The sequence below is a fragment of the Rhinopithecus roxellana genome, chromosome 2 (genome assembly GCF_007565055.1).
Source record: "Rhinopithecus roxellana isolate Shanxi Qingling chromosome 2, ASM756505v1, whole genome shotgun sequence".
Classification (NCBI taxonomy): domain Eukaryota; kingdom Metazoa; phylum Chordata; class Mammalia; order Primates; family Cercopithecidae; genus Rhinopithecus; species Rhinopithecus roxellana.
Window position 1 is genome coordinate 169,620,843 of NC_044550.1, and position 17,541 is coordinate 169,638,383.

Here is a 17,541-nt window from a genome sequence, read left to right on the forward strand (position 1 = left end):
TCCAAGAGTGTGGAAGGTGAACAGCACCAGGGATTAGTGTCTAGGCTCCGGACTCAGTGTCTGAATTTGATTCCACCACCTTGGGCCCTTAAGCAAGTCAATATCCCTATACTTGCCTGCATTTTGCCATCTGTAAAATGGCAATGATAATACTAACAGCAAATGCTTGCATGTATCTTCTTCCAATCAGACACGGTTCTGAGCACTTTACATATACCAGCCAGAGAATCCTCACATAGCAATAGTTGAAGTCAGTAGTATTATTCTCCTCCCGCTCCCCTCCTCTCAGTGAGGAATAAATAAATTCTTACCATGAAGGGCTTGGAAATAGTTCAGGGCCCAAAACACTGAATAAGTTTCAGCTATTATTACTTGAGATGGTTTCAAAGGTCACATGGATAAGCATTTTTAGGTCCAGAGATGTGCATTTATAAAAATAAATGCAGGCCAGGCATGGTGGCTCATGCCTGTAACCACAGCATTTTGGGAGGCTGAGGTGGGCGGATCATCTGAGGTTGGTCGGGAATTCAAGACCAGCCTGGCCAACGTGGCAAAACCCCGTCTCTGCTAAAAATACAAAAAATTAGTCAGGTGTGGTGGGCACACCTGTAATTCCAGCTACTTGGGAGGCCGAGGCATGAGAATCGCTTGAACCTGGGAGACCAAGGTTGCAGTGAGCCGAGATCATGCAACTGTGCTCCAGCCTGGGTGACAGAGCAAGACTGTCTCAAAAAAGAAAAAATTAAAATAAAATAAAGAGATTCTGCAAAAATTACAAAGGTGGAATGCAAATGCCCAAACACTGGAAAATACTGCTCTAGATCCAAAACAGCCAAAATGGTGCCTGCTTTTATTTATGTATTTATTATTTATTTATTTATTTTAGAGATAGGGTCTCTCTCTGTTACCCAGGCTGGGGTGCAGTGGTGTCATGATAGTTCACTGCAGCCTCAATTCCTGGGCTGAAGTGATCCTTCCACCTTGGCCTCCCAAAATACTGGGATTACAGGTATGAGTAGCCACCCTGCCCAGCCAGTGCCTGCTTTTAGTGGCTGTCTTCCCTTCTCTCCTCCCTTACAAATGTCCACCTCTCTGTGGTCCAGCAGGCAAGAAAGAAGTCAACTGAATTTCTTCTAGAGAAATTATAGAAAGAAAGAGAGAGAGAGAGAGGCTGGGCGTGGTGACTCACACCTATAATCCCAGCACTTTGGGAGGCCGAGATGGGTGAACAGGTGGATGACTTGAGGCCAGGAGTTCAAGAGACCAGCCTGGCCAATATGGTGAAACCCTGTCTCTAAAAAAAAATACAAAAATTAGCACAGCATGGTGGCACACGCCTATAGTCCCCACTACTTGGGAGGCTGAGGCAGGAGAATCAATTCAACCTGGGAAGCGGAGGTTGCAGTGAGCTGAGATCACACCATGGCACTTCAACCTGGACAACGGAGCAAGATACTGTCTCAAATGAATAAATAAATGATAATAAGAGGAAGGAAGGAAGGAAGGAAGGAAGGAAGGAAGGAAGGAAGGAAGGAAGGAAGGAAGGAAGGGAGGGAGGGAGGGAGGGAGGGAGGGAGGGAGGGAAGAAAAGAAAGAAAGAAAGAAAGAAAGAAAGAAAGAAAGAAAGAAAGAAAGAAAGAAAGAAAGAAAGAAAGAAAGAAAGAAAGAAAGAAAGAAAGAAAGAAAGAAAGAAAGAAAGAAAGAAAGAAAGAAAGAGAAAGAAAGAGAGAGAGAGAGAGAAAGAAAGATAAGACAGAGAAAGAAAGAAAGAAGTTGACTGAGACATGGCCCATTCCCTCCCTGGAACCAGCCTCTTCTTTCCAGCTCAAGGGTCAAGACTGTGTCCCCAGGAAGAAGCCAAGGCTGTGTTTTCCACACCCTTATCTAGAGGTGAGCCGGCAGAAGCTCCTCCCAGACCGCATCTATCAGACAGACTGCTTGGGTGAGGAACCAAGGGAGGAGACACCACCTGTCCCCACTAATGACAGAAGACCTGGCAGCCTGAAGCCCTAATATTGGCTCTGGCCCTTTAAGATCCCACCCCACTTAACTGTAACACCCCCCTTCTCCAGGAAATTGGCAAGGACCCTTGGGCTGTTGGCCTTAGCTCTTGGAGACAGCGGGACAGAGTTGGCAGGACTGCCTCCGCTGCTTTGAAAATATTTAACAATAGGTAACTTTGGCATTTCGAACAGGTCTTGGATCACAGGAGTTGTGGAGGCCCTGGGAGATGTGGAAAAGGCATGGTGAAAGGTTTTGTTTTGCCCAGAAGGAAAGCATGTGGATGTCTCAGTCAGCTCAGACTTCTACTCGGGCTGAGGAGGAAATCAGGAAGCGCTTCTGAGTGTTCACAGAACGCGGCCTCTACCTTGTAGCTGCCCACGCGGAATCGTTCAATCTCTCATCTGACATCACCTTCACAGAGTCAGTTTCATTCGCAAGGAAAACACTGACCAAAATAAATAAATAAATAAAACACACACACACAACAACAACAACAACCAGAAGTAACTTTCTTTTAAAGGGCTCCAAACCTCCTGCTACCAAAAACTAGAATTCCCTGTCTCTCTGGTTTCCTGTCCCCCCGACCCAAGCTTTGTTGTGGTTTTCACTTCTTCCAGCGACACTGAAGGCAGCCCCAGGAGTAATTTTCTTGCCTTAACCTCTGCAGACACAAGCTTCAGGCTCATATTTTGGCTCTGTGAAGTGCTTTTCACGCATCCTCTCATGCAAACCTCACAACAAGCTTGTGAGTTTGGGTCTCTAGTTTTTGCCCTGTGTTACAAATGAGGAAACGGAAGTGCAAAGGGCTTGAGCAACTCGCCACAAATCGTGATGCCATTTAAAAGAAGGAGTGGGATTTGAACTCAAGACTGTGCCCCAAAAACTGTTCCTGCCATGCCAGATGGCATCTCTAGGGGTGGGATAAGTGGATAAGGATGACAGAAATATGACAGCTCAGCCTTCAGGACATGGGCAGTATCCTCAGCCTGCTGAATCACACTTAGAGCCCAGATGCAGGGAGGGCTTGGACTGGGAACTAGGGGCCAGTTAAGGGCTCCTAGTTATTTTTGTTTTTATTTTTTTAATTTTTTTTAACTTTTTTTTTGAGATAAGGTCTCACTGTGTCACCCACGTTGGCGCAATCACCGCTTACTGCAGCCTTGATCTCCCAGGCTCGAGTGATCCTCCCACCTCAGCCTCCTGAGTAGCTGGGACTACAGGCGGTGCCACCATGCCTGGCTAATTTTTTAAAGTTTTTTTGTAGAGATGAGGTTTCATCATATAGCCCAGGCTGGTCTTGAACTCCTGAGCTCAAGTGACCTGCCTGCCTCTGCCTGGGATTACAGCAGTGAGCCACCGCACCCGGCCTAGTTTTATTATTTAGTTTAATTTTTTTTTTAAGAATACGGATTTGCTGTGTTGCCCAACCTGGTCTCTATAACTCCTGGCTTCAAGTGATTCTTCTGACTTGGCCTTCCAAAGTGCTGAGATTATAGGCATGAGCCCCCACACCTGGCCCCAGTTAAATTTGAATTTCACATACACAGGAAATGATATTTTATTTTATTTTATTTTTAATTTGTTTTATTTTGAGACAGTCTCACTCTGTCGCCCAAGCTGGAGTGCAGTGGCGCAGTCTCGGCTCACTGACTGCAGTCTCCACCTCCTGGGTTTAAGCAATTCACCTGCCTCAGTCTCCAGAGTACCTGGGACTACAGGCATGCTCCACCAACCCCGGCTAATTTTTGTATTTTTTGTAGAGACAGGGTTTTACCACGTTGGCCAGGCTGGTCTTGAATTCCTGACCTCAAGTGATCCACCCACCTCAGTCTGCCAAAGTGCTGGGAGTACAGGTGTGAGCCACCGCTCCCAGCCAAGGAATGATATTTTAGTATAAATGTGTACATCCATTCAAGGGAATAACAGGCAGGTTAGCAAAGATGAGTCATAAAATAATATTATTAGAGTTTTGTGACCTCTCAGGAAACAAATGATATAAGCATATAATATTATGACTTTACTATTATTATTTTATTTTTATTGATATTAATTGAATCTTAGTAGACTAAAATGACATAGGTATTAACCAAAGACATGAATAAACATAGAGTGTGAGATGTTAGAGACTGCAACACAGATAGGTTATGTTGCAGTGCAGCACTAAGAATGAATGTCTGTGTATAGTATATATTAATTCTTTTCCCCATATGATTTTCTAGAGCTGGAGGGATTAAAAATAGATCTATGAGGCTGGGCGTGGTGGCTCATACCTGTAATCCCAGCACTTTGGGAGCCCAAGGCAGGCAGATCACTTGAGGTCAGGAGTTCAAGACCAGCCTGGCCAACATGGTGAAACCCTGTCTCTATTAACAATACAAAAAATTAGCCAGACGTGGTGGCACCAGCCTGTAGTCCCAGCTACTCAGGAGGCTGAGGCAGGAGAACCATTTAAACCTGGGAGGCGGAGGTTGCAATAAGCTGAGATTGCACCACTGCACTCCAGCCTGGGCAACAGAGTGAGATGCCATCTCAAAAAGAAAAAAAAGAAATTTGCCTTTTCTGTCTGAACACTTTCAGAATTTTCTTTTTCAACACCAACAACAAAAATAGCATACCAAGGATATGAATAATTGAAGCAATGTGCAAGCTGCATGCAAAGAACATTGTAAAATCTTACTGAAGGTCACCAAAGACTTGAACTTGTATTTTCTCTCAATCCTCATCACAGTGCTTTGAGGTGGATATCATTTTATCTTTCTGCACCCCGAAAGATTAAATAAATTGCTCAAGTCCAGAGAGTGGCAGAGCTGCAGTTTAAACCAGATGCTCACATTTGCGCTCTGTATGGTAACTAATGCTAGCCCCAAGGAACTGATACAAATTAATGAAATAACCAAATGTGACTTCAGTTATTACTTTAGGTCAAGATTATTCCTACGTGCACCATGCACATGCTGGCTCACAAAATATAGGTTTCTCCTTGGTTGTAAACATAGCATGAGTCATATTTGTGGCAAGAACCATGTAACAGTGAAAGGAAATTTTGAGATTTTTGGAGTAGATATTCCTCAGATTCTGAAATGCTCAGGTGAGATAAAGCTGTGCCTCCAGGCCCTCGCACTTGCTGTTCCCTCTATCTGGAAAGCACTTCCCCAGATACTGGCACAACTACCTTCCTCATTCCTTAAAATCTTTGCTTAGATATTGCCATCACAAGGAGTTCTTTCCTGGCCACCCTACTTATAATTACAATCTCTCCTGGCTTTATTTTTTCCCACAGTACTTATCACTATCTACTGTATATATAATTTACATTTTTATTTTGTTTACTATCTCCCCCTCATCCTCTACCCACCCCCTGCCCCCCAAAAAATGTTAGCTCCAGGATAGAAGCAGAATTTTGTCTTTTTGTTTTGCCATCAGCACTAAAAACAGTGCCGTATGCAGAGTTGGTTCTCAGTACTTGTTGAATGAATGTATGAGCAAATGAAACCAGAGGAACAAAGTATATACACCCCTCAAAGGAAGCCCTGCACTAGCAAATTACGAGTTTGACTCCAAGGTCATCTCAAGATGGCAGGAGAGAGGGACAGAAACAGAGAGGAACATAGAACTGACTGGCTGTGACTATAGGTTCATTCTACTGTATCTGTTTTTGCATTTTCTATAGAGAATTCATGATTTAGATGTCCTTTTGTGACTTGCTTCTGTTATTTATATTCTGACTGCAGGATTTATCCATGTTTTCGTGTGCAGCTGTAAAATTTTGTTATTACTCTAGCTGTATGGGATACCATTTCAGGAATAATATGCAATTTATTTATCCATTCTACTATTTTGGGCATTTGGGTTGATTCTTCTTTGGGGCTATTTTGATCCCTGCTCATGTGACCACTTTGTCAAGCTTCAGGTGCACATGAGTAAGAATTTCTCTAGAAGGACAGGAATTTCTTCTATTTTTGCCAAATAATAGCAAACTGTTGCCTAAAATGGTTGGGCTAATTAACACTCCCAACAGCAATGTGTGGGAATCACCATTGCTCCACATCTTAGCCAACACTTGTTATTATCTGACTTTTTTTTTTTTTTTTTTTTGGAGATAGAGTCTTGCTCTGTGGCCCAGGCTGAAGTGCAGTGATATAATCTTGGCTCACTGAAACCTCCACCTCCCGGGTTCAAGCGATTCTCCTTGTCTCCCAAGTAGCTTGGATTACAGGTGCCCACCACCATGTCCAGCTAATTTTAGTATTTCCTTTTTTTTTTTTTTTTTTTTTTTTGAGTCACAGTTTTGCTCTTGTTGCCCAGGCTGGAGTACAATGTGTGATCTTGCCTCACTGTAACTGCCACCACCCAGGTTCAAGTGATTCTCCTGCTTCAACCCTCCCAAGTAACTTGGATTACAAGTATGCACCATCATGCCTGGCTAATTTTTGTATGTTTAGTAGAGATGGGGTTTCATCATGTTGGCCAGGCTGGTCTCGAACTCCTGACCTCAAGTGATCTGCCTTCCTCAGCCTCCCAAAGTGCTGAGATTACAGGTGTGAGCCACTGTACCTGGCCTATAAGATTCTTTAATTTTGCCCTTCTGGTGAGAATAAAATGGTGTCTCCCGGTGGTTTTATTTTTATTTTCCCTGATTATAAATGAGATTGACAGCCTTTTTATAAGATCAATTTGTGCTTTTTACATTTATGTATTTATTTATTTTGAGACGGAGTTTCACTCTTGTCGCTCAAGGCTGGAGTGCAGTGGCGCGATCTTGGCTCACTGCAACCTCCACCTCCCGGTTCAAGTGATTCTCCTACCTCAGCCTCCTGAGTAACTGGGATTACAGGTGCCCACAGCCATGTGTGACTAATTTTTGTATTTTTAATAGAGAAGGGGTTTCACCATGTTGGCCAGGCTGGTCTCAAACTCCAGATCTCAGGTGATCACCTCGGCCTCCTGAAGTGCTGGGATTACAGGCAAGAGCCACAGCACCCAGACTGCTTTCTTTTTTTTTGAGATAGAGCCTCACTCCGTTGCCCAGGCTGGAGTGCAGTGGCATGATCTCAGCTCACTGCAACCTCCTTCTCCCAGATTCAAGTGATTCTCCTGCCTCAGCTTCCCAAGTAGCTGGGCATGTGCCACCATGCTTGACTAATTTTTGTATTTTCAGTAGAGACGGGGTTTCATCATGCTGGCCACGCTGGTCTCGAACTCCCGACCTCAGACAGTCTGCCCGCCTCGGCCTCCCAAAGTGCTGGGATTATAGGCATGAGCCACCATGCCCAGCCTTCTTTCTTTTTTTAAATTTAATATTATCGTACACTGTTTGCATGCAGCCATCTGTATTTTCTTTATTCATATGCATTAGTAAAGGAATAAGAATGTAAGTAAATACAAAATAATTTTATTTCTAGTCGGGCACCGTGCTCTATATTAATAATACAAAAAGTTAGCCGGCCGTGGTGGCACATGTTTGTAATCCCAGCTACTCAGGAGGCTGAGGCAGGAGAATCGTTTGAACTCGGGAGGCAGACGTTGCAGTGAGCTGAGATTGCACCACTGCACTCCAGCCTGGGTAACAGAGTGAGACTCCATCTCAAAAAATAATAATAACAATTTTAATTCAACTTTGGAATGATTGCTGTTTTGCCTCCATACTTCCCTTTTGAAATCAATTCAGCTTAATCAGTCATTAAATCTAATTTAGAATCAAAGACTTGGCCAAGCATGGTGGCTCATGCCTGTAATTCCAGCACTTTGAGAGGCCGAGGTGGGCGGATCGCTTGAGCCCAGGAGTTCGAGACCGGCCTGGGCAACGTGGCAAAACCCCATCTCTACAAAAATTACAAAACATAGCTGGGCATGGTGACACATGCCTATGGTCCCAGGTACTCGAGAGGCTGAAGTAGGAGGATGACTTGGACCCGGCAGGCAGAGGTTAGTTACAGTGAGCAAAAGTCATGCCACTGCACTCCAGCCCAGGTGACAGAGCAAGACTTTGTCTGAAAAAATATATAAATGAGAGAAAGAGAGAAAGAAGGAAGGAAGGAAGGAAGGAAGGAAGGAAGGAAGGAAGGAAGGAAGGAAGGAAGGAAGGAAGGAAGGAAGGAAGGAAGGAAGGAAGGAAGGAAGGAAGGGAAGAAAGGAAAGAACAAGAGAAAGAAAGAATCACAGACTTTAGAAGTGGAAATCATGATATCGTTATAGCTTAACATTTGTTGAGTGTTTATTTTGTGCTAGTTATTGTGCTTTACATACAAAGGAATGAAAGACTTGCTATTTAAAATAGCAACTTCCTTCTAAGGACAGGGAGTCTCTTATCTGGAAAGTTCACTGAGCACCTTGGCTCAATTACACAAAGTGAGTGCGGAAGGAAATTTGGTGCTCAAAGCTAGAGAAAGCCAAACTACTCTGCCTCATGAAATGAGAAGAATGTGGAGTTCTAGGGTAAACACAGAGAGAAGGAATGAGGAGGATAGACGAGATGAAACATGGGAGGTGGGGGTAGGGCGTTTCAGTCAATATGTGGTAGATGGATCTCAAGGTGCTAAAATGATCAAGGGATCCTTCAATTTTCGGTATAACGTCTTGCATTGTATCTGTAACAATGCACAGAGAGGGTGGCTTATGTTTTGGTGATTTTTTTTTTTTTTTGTAACATTTTTCCACATGGGCTGGACGCAGTGGCTCATGCGTGTAATCATAGCACTTTGAGAGGCCGAGGCAGGAGGATCACCTGAGGTCAAGAGTTTGAGATTAGTCTGGCCAACATGGTGAAACCCCGTCTCTACTAAAAATACAAAAATTAGTCGGGTGTGGTGGTTCATGCCTATAATCTCAGCTACTCAACCAAGATCGCACCACTGAACTCCAGCCTGGGCGACAGAGTGAGACTCCGTCTCAAAAAAAAAAAAAAGAAATTCCCACATAGGGAAACACATTATGGAAGAGGACCAGCATGTTGTTTTGTGTGTTTTGTTTTTGTTTTTTGTTTTTCGTTATTTGTTTTTGAGACAGAGTTTTGCTCTTGTCTCCCTGGGCCGATCTCGGCCCACTGCAACCTCCGCCTCCTGGGTTCAAGCGATTCTCCTGCCTCAGGCTCCAGAGTAGCTGGGATTACAAGCGGGCACCACCATACCCAGCTAAATTTTTTTTGGTATTTTTAGTAGAGATGAGGTTTCACCATGTTGGCCAGGCTGGTCTCCAACTCCTGATTTCAGGTGATCTGCTGACCTCGGTCTCCCTAAGTGCTGGGATTACAGGCGTGAGCCATTGTGCCCGGCCCAGCATGTTTAAGACATAGAGGCAATATTTAAACAGAATTAATTCACCACATGCAGAAACTCAAAAGCCAAGATGAGCAGAAGAAGGTAAGCCCCACCACCTCCCCATTCACTGCATGAGGGCTGGGGTTTAAGAACATTTTATCTAAAAATAAGGGAGTAGCAAGACCCTAGCTGATCTCTAGGTAACACTTCCATTATCTGCTTTCTTTAATCTTCACAACAATCCTATTAGGTAGATATTAACATTATTCCCAAACACAGTTAAGGATCTTGAGGCTCAAAAGGGGCAAGTAATATCCTATACACAAAAATGGAATCACTGATTACTGAACTTCTCATTAATTTTGCAGATGGGGAGACTCTTCCATTCTCATCACATAGAAATGCTGGGTAAAATTTAACCCCTTTGTCCCAGTTTTTAAATACCTGGCCAATTCTGAAAATAAAAGAATATCCCCCAGACTTCAGAGCAGGGAGCAGGAACTAAAAAGAAATAGTCCATGAGGGTATTTGGAGCTAGATGAACACTGCAGAGACTGGTGATGAAACACATCCTCAGAACCTGTCCCCCTATGAGAGGTGGGGAGCTGGAACTGACCACCCCCTCACCCCAGCGTAAAGCTGAGCACCAAGAAACAGGCAACAGAAGTCCTTTTATTAGCCAGAAACACAGAAAGAAAGTTGACCATCTTCCAGGGCCATAGAAAGTAAGAGAATCAAGCTGGGCACGGTGACTCATGCCTGTAATCCCAACACTTCGGGAGGCCGAGACAGGAGGATTACTGAAGTCCAGTTGTTCGAGACCAGCCTGGGCAAAATAGTAAGACCACATCTCTACTAAAACTTTAAGAAATGAGTCCAGCATGGTAGTTCATGCTGGTAGTCCCAGCTACTCAGGAGGCTGACGTGGGAGGATCACTTGAGTCTGGGAGGTTGAGACTGCAGTGAGCTATGATCACACCACTGCACTCCAGCCTGGGTGACACAGTCACCTGTGAAACCCTGTGTTAAGGAAAAAAAAAGAATCACTCGAAAGAGAGCAGAACGTCCACCTGCATCATATACAAACCTGTGGTCTTAATCCATGCTACTAATCAGTCAAAAGAACCCATTCTAAGGAACAAACATAAAGCTGGTTGGGCAGGTAGCTCCCACTTGTGACCCCAGCACTTTGGGAGACAGAGGCAGGAGGATCAATTGAGCCCAGGAGGTCCAGGCTGCAGTGAGCCGTGACAGCACCACTGCATTCCAACTTGGGCAAAAAAAGCAAGACTGTCTCAAAAACAAAAAAACAAAACAAAACAAAAACCCAACAAAACAAAACAAAAAACTGGTCCGGAATCGATAAGGTCTGGAACAAGCACATGCGTTTCACAGAAAACCACTCCCCACAAAGATAAGCTCATGGTAAATAAATAAATAAATAAAAATAAAAATAAATAAAAATAAATAAATAAATAAATTACTAAGTTCATGAAGTAAATAACTGCTGTAAGAGAAAATTAGTAGGTGCAACAAATGCAACAGAATTTAGAACCAAGAACTGTACATATAAAGCAATCTCAAAGAGATGTTAAAATCATATATTCAAACAGGCAATAATATACAGGAATAAAACACATGAAAGAAAGAAACAAAAGAAAATGAAAGAATACAACACAAAGCTAGGAGTGGGGGGAACTGTGAAATTAAAAAAAAAATTCAACTGAACTAGAAATAAAATGAGAGTCATTAAAAATAAAACTTCAATGAACACGTTATACCATATACTAAAGAGAGAACTAATAAACTAAAAGGTAGATTTGAGGAAACCACCCAAAATGCAGCTCATAAAGAGGTGAAAAGTATGAAAGAAGTCAGGGAACAGTTCATACAGAAGGAACAGATTCAGCATATATTTACTAGGAGTCCTAGAGGGCTGAGACAAGAGGAGGGAGGTAGTATCAGGCATACATGCCAAATCACCATGCAAGAGTGAGCAGAAAAAGATATTTCAGACACAAAAGTTTAGGGAATCTTACTGCAAACAATTCATTATTAAGAGAAATAACAAATGTGATATCTCAGCAAGTAAGAAACCAAACCTATAAGGAAGGTATATAACGCAAAAAGCCAATGATGAGTCAGGAATTGATTAAAAAGTTGATAAATCTAAATAATATTCGCTGTAAAATTATGGTAACTAACAATAATGAAGAACAACTGGGAGGATTTATTTTTATTTTGTAAGTGAAACTAAAATATTGCCCAACAATATTACAGAAGATGGGAGAAGGTTTTAGGAGTAAAAGCATGCAAAGTTCCTTGTATTGTTTGAGGAAATAATAGAGGTTTTCGTTAGCTCTACACCTGCAATCATGCATGCTAATAATTAACCACCAATGAAAATAAATCAAATGTTTAACTTCTAAACAAGGAAAGGGCAAAGAGTGGATGAAGAAGCAAAGAAAAAGCATGGTACACATTACAGGCAGTGACTCACGCCTGTAATTCCAACACTTTGGGAGGCCGAGGCAGGCGGATCACATGAGGCTAGGAGTTTGAGACCAGCCTGGCCAACATAGTAAAACCCCGTCTCTACTGAAAATACAAAAATTAGCCCAGCATGGTGGCAGGCGCCTGTAATCCCAGCTACTCGGGAGGCTGAGGCAGGAGAATTGCTTGAACCCAAAGGGGAGTTTGCAGTGAGCCGAGATCACACCATTGCACTCTAGCCTGGGCGACAGAGTAAGACTCTGTTTCAAAAAAAAAAAAAAAAACTATAAAAAAAAGCTAAATAAGTAAAAACAAGCCCAAACATATCAGGAATCATAAGAAATATGAATGACTATAGAGAAATTCTCACACATATTCCCCCCAAAAAATATGCCAAGATGTGCATTACAGCTTTATTTTTAAAGGGAAAAAATTGGAAACAATCCAAACTTATCAGCCTTAGGGCACTAGATAAATACATTGTGGCATATTTATAATTTGAAACTCTCTAGAGGGGTTAAAAGTGAATAAAACTTATTTAGATACAAAATTTGGGGGTTTTGTTTGTTTAAGACAGGGTGTCACTCTGTCATCCAGGATGGAGAATATGCAATCATGGCTCACTGCTGCCTGGACCTCCTGGGCTCAAGGGATGCTCCTGCCTCAGCCTCCTGAGTAACTGGAACCGCAGGTGTGCACCGCCACAGCCGGCTAATGTTTTATTTACCGTAGAGACAGGGTCTCACTACGTTGCCCAGGCTGGTATTGAACTCCTGGGCTCAAGCAATCCTCCTGCCTCAGCCTCTCAAAGTGCTGAGATTATAGGTGCCAGCCACTGTGTCCAGTCTGACATTTGTTTTTATATATCGAACCTGGGAGGTTTGATAAATATATGTATATATATAGATAGGGCCCAAAATTATAACAACTGAAAAAAAACAAGTTGCAGAGTTTTGTATATATATGTAGTATTATATATATAACATATACTATATATTATATATTAAGAATATAGTATATATTATGTTATATAGTTGTATTACATATAATGTAGTATAATATAATATAGTATATATTCTATATTTATATTATATAATATAAAATTGTGTTATAGTATATATTTTACATATTATATTGTATATTCATGTTTTTATAGTTTATGAGCAATATATAGCTTTTTTGAATATGTAAACAAATGGCATATTATATATAATATAGTATATATTTATATTAATAATATATTAGTATAATATATTAATAATATCTATAGTATACAGCATTATACTATATGTAATATAGTATTCTATTAGTAATTATATTACTAATATGTTAAATTAGTATAATAATATATTTAATTATTATACTGTAATCCCTGACGCCTGTAATTCCAGCACTTTGGGAGGTCGAGGCGGGCAGATTACCCGAAGTCAGCAGTTTGAGACCAGCCTGGCCAACATGGCTAAACCCCATCTCTACTAACAATACAAAAAAATTAGCCAGGCATGGTGGTGTGCTCCTGTAATCCCAGCTACTCGGGAGGTTGCAGCAGGAGAATCGCTTGAACCCAGGAGAGGGAGGTTGCGGTCAGCTGAGATAGCACCACTGCACTCCAGCCTGGGGGACAGGGTGAAACTCCACCTAAAAAAAAAAAAAAATTATATATTATAATATAATTATATTAGTACTATTATATTCCTAATATATTCTACTACATTAATACTATATTATATATAGTATAATGCCGTATACTATACATATTAATATTAATATGTTAATAATTATATATAGCATAATGCAATTTGTTTAAATATTCAAAGAATGCTACATATTGTTCATAAATAAACTATAAAGACATGGATGAGAAGGATACAGAAGCTTCTGGAATGGGGAAAGAGAGGTTTTCAGTTGTATCTTTTTTTTTTCTTTTTTGAGACAGAGTCTCGTTCTTTCACCCAGACTGGAGTACAGTGGTACCATCTTGGCTCACTGCAACCTCCGACTCCCAGGTTCAAACAATTCCCCTGCCTCAGGCTCCTGAGTAGCTGGGATTACAGGCACTTACCACCATGCCCAGCTAATTTTTATATTTTTAGTAGAGACGGGGTTTCGCCATGTTGCACCAGGCTGGTCTCGAACTTCTGACCCCAGTTGATCCCCCTGCCTTGGCCTCCCAAGGTGCTGGGATTACAGATGTGATCCACTGCACCCGGCCATTCAATTTTATCTTTAATGCATTACTTCTTTAAAAATATCTGAAACAAAGACATCAAAAAATTACCAATGTGTTCATTTCCGTTGGTGGTTTATCATACTCTGTACTTTTCTGGATGTTTATAATATGTCATAATAAAAATGCATTCATGACTCAAAATATTATTAAGCTGGAATGTTTAATACATTTACATTATCATTTCAATTAAATTAAAATTTTAGTTTCAAAGTGGCTCTAGCCACTTTTCTTTTTTTTTTTTTTTTTTTTTTTGAGACGGAGTCTGGCTCGGTCGCCCAGGCTGGAGTGCAGTGGCCGGATCTCAGCTCACTCCAAGCTCCGCCTCCCAGGTTCACGCCATTCTCCTGCCTCCGCCTCCCAAGTAGCTGGGACTACAGGCGCCCGCCTCGTCGACCGGCTAGTTTTTTGTATTCTTTAGTAGAGACGGGGTTTCACCGTATTAGCCAGGATGGTCTCGATCTCCTGACCTTGTGATCCGCCCGTCTCGGCCTCCCAAAGTGCTGGGATTACAGGCTTGAGCCACCGCGCCCGGCCTCTAGCCACTTTTCTTTGCTTTTCTTTCTTTCTTTCTCTCTTCCTTTCTTTTTCTTCTTCTTTTTTTTAAAATAGATACAGGGTCTCGCCATGAGCCACAGCACCTGGCCACTTCTCATTTTTAATACTGTAGGTAGATATTAGTGATAGCAATAAGCAAAATATAGACCAAATGAGTCCTGAGCATACAACACGGATATAGACCCCTACGGGAAATTGGTTAAATGATGTCATTCTGTCGTGTTATGTTTTATCAAATTACTTGCAATTCCTGGAAGGCTCATGTCCAACTAATTGAGATTTTCCTATAGCATTTCAGCTGATAACAGCCACAGTAATTTAAAACTGGTAATAATGATAGGGTTGTTCCAGTTACTATGTATTTGATTCCCAAACTGTTCCAATTCCTCCCAGTGACTTGCCAAGGTATAAATCTGGTAAAATTAACACAAAGGAAGACATTTCTCAGATTTTCTCATTTACTAAAGTAAGGGCTATAAACAGTTGTCTGAATGGCCAGTATTTCACTAGGAATTTCAACATTAACAACAACAACAACAACAACAATGCATTACAAAAGCATTGAGAAGGTTGGAAAACCCAGCACTGGCTTTAGGGAGGGAGAGATTTGAGACTTTGCCCTCAGACCACAGAATTACTGCAGGCCATTAATTTCTTTCCATTCGGGCTTTAATTGGCTTTCTCCCTGGCACAAATTCTCCTGAATCTCCTCTAACTGTCTAATCAAGGCTGAGCTGTGAAGTACAGCAAAGCAAAGTGAACTTTGTTCTGTACTTAGATAGCTCCCAAAATATAGCTGTTTTATCAGTCATCATCAGGTTAGCACATGGAAAATTCCTTGGGCTACAGAAAGCTTTGGGGGATATTAAACTATTGATCATATCCTCCTAAGTAGCAAGTCAATTTCAATACCATGATTCCATGAATGGGTGAGATATATTCATTCGTTTGGCAGTTATATTTTTGAACACCTACTAGGTATCAGGCACTGTCCTAAGAGATACAGTGATGTAGACAGACACGGCCCCTGGCCTTATGTTGCTGACAATCCACATGGAAGAGCTGTCATTCTGGCCTGGGGAACAAGGTATTATATAAGTGAATCCTGGACAACCAAAAATGCTAAGTGCTTTGCAGCTTGATGAATGGTGGAGTCTGGTTCTCTTTGTAAATAGAATTGGGGTCTTTGTAAAAGGTAAAGCTGAATTTTTTCCAAAATTCCAGTCACTGGAAGTCTTAATGAAGAAAATCTCACTCTTTGAGCCATACCTATATTTTTCTTTTTTAATTCTTGAACTATTCTTCTTTTTTTTTTTTTTTTTTTTTTTTTTTTTTTTTTTTTTTTGAGACAGAGTTTCCTCTGTCACCTAGGTTGGAGTACCGTGGTGCCATCACAGTTCACTGCAGCCTCATTCTCTCTGGCACAAGAAATCCTCCTACCTTAGCCTCTTGAGTAGTTAAGACTACAGGGGCACACCACCACACCTGGCTAATTCTTTTATTTTTTTGTAGAGACAGGAGTCTCTGCTATGTTGCCCAGGGTGGTCTCAAACTCCTGGGTGCAAGCGATCCTCCCAGCTCAGCCTCCCAAAGTGCTAGGGTTACAGGTATGAGCAACCATACCTGGCCATCCATGGTTTTTATTAAACACCCAAATCTCCCTAATTCTACTGGAATAAATATGCAGTCACCACCTTACAGACTTTCTGAGGAAGACCCAAATTCTAACAGAGAGATTGAATTAAAAGAGGAAATGAGATGTTCCAGTGTGGTTTAAGGCCAAAGATAATGTGTAAGGAGTAGAAGAGAGGAAACCACAGTGATTGTGCGTCCCTTTGGAGAGGAAGCTAACCTTCATTGAGCATTTCCTTGGTTTCACGGGCCGTTTATCCATCGTTCATTCATTTCTCCCAACAACCCTGCAAAGTAGACACTCTCACCCCTATTTTACCATTGAAGTAAACAAAGTTCAGGTTGGGAGCGGTGACTCACACCTGTAATCCCAACACTTTGGGAGACTGAAGCCAGAGAATGCCCCCAGCCCAGGAGTTTAAGACCAGGGCAACATAGGGAGACCCTGCTTCTGTTAAATTTAATAAAAAGAAGGAAAGAAAAGGAAGTTCTGACAGGGGGTGCCTCTCCAAGGCCTCAAACTAAGGAGTCAAGAGCAGAATCCACTCATGCAGCTTCACCTTGGTAACTTTGAATCCACCTGGTCTGACTTACAGGTACGGATGACCTCTAAGACTCCTGCCAGTGTCTCTGGGTCAATGAGTGCACAGTGTCGCTCAGCCTGAAGTCAGATAGAAATCAGGAGAGGCAGTTAAGCTGCTGATAATTAAGGGGTTAGAAGTATGAATCAAAATGAGCATTGTTTTATGAGTCTCTTTTTATTACTTTCAAGTTTTATTCACCTGATAAAGTAAAAAGAGAATAAAAACAATCAAGAAGGCGAGTCCTTCAATACCCAGATTGCTGCAGCATCTTTTTTCTCATTGTGTTTTATGGACAGATTAAGTATTAAATTATAAAATTAATCTGTTCAGATACCAGGAATAATGTCAACTTTGATAAAGGTTCACTCGCTCTGAAGATGACTTTCAAAATGACCTGATCTGGCTCAATGAATAATTTAACAATTGATTTTCTGGCAGAAACACTAAAGAATGAAAGACAAGGCCTCCTAAGATCATCTTGGAAGGAAAAATTTCCTTTTACCCAAGACCTTTATTTCACCTTAGTTTGCCTGTGATTGGCTTTGACGGGAAGATTCCACCATTAGTTCCTGATGGACCAGAGTTATTGTTTTTCAAATAGATGTTATCTCTCTTAATGTGAAGATATATATCGAGGGAAGCACTGCTTATCATGTGCCTCACCGTGGGTCAGGCACTAGGGATGCAGAAGCCAGCAGTGTGCATGGGTCCTTACCCTGGCAGAACTCAAGGTCTGGTGGCAGAGGCAGCAGACAGACAGAGACTAAGATGCAGTGTGAGCAATACT

General features: G+C 41.7%; 1 long non-coding RNA gene across 1 annotated transcript in view; it reads left to right on the plus strand.

Annotated features, from left to right (window-relative positions):
• Positions 1 to 17,541, plus strand: part of LOC115892524 — a 38,519-nt gene that overhangs the window by 13,833 nt on the left and 7,145 nt on the right. The window lies entirely within an intron of this gene.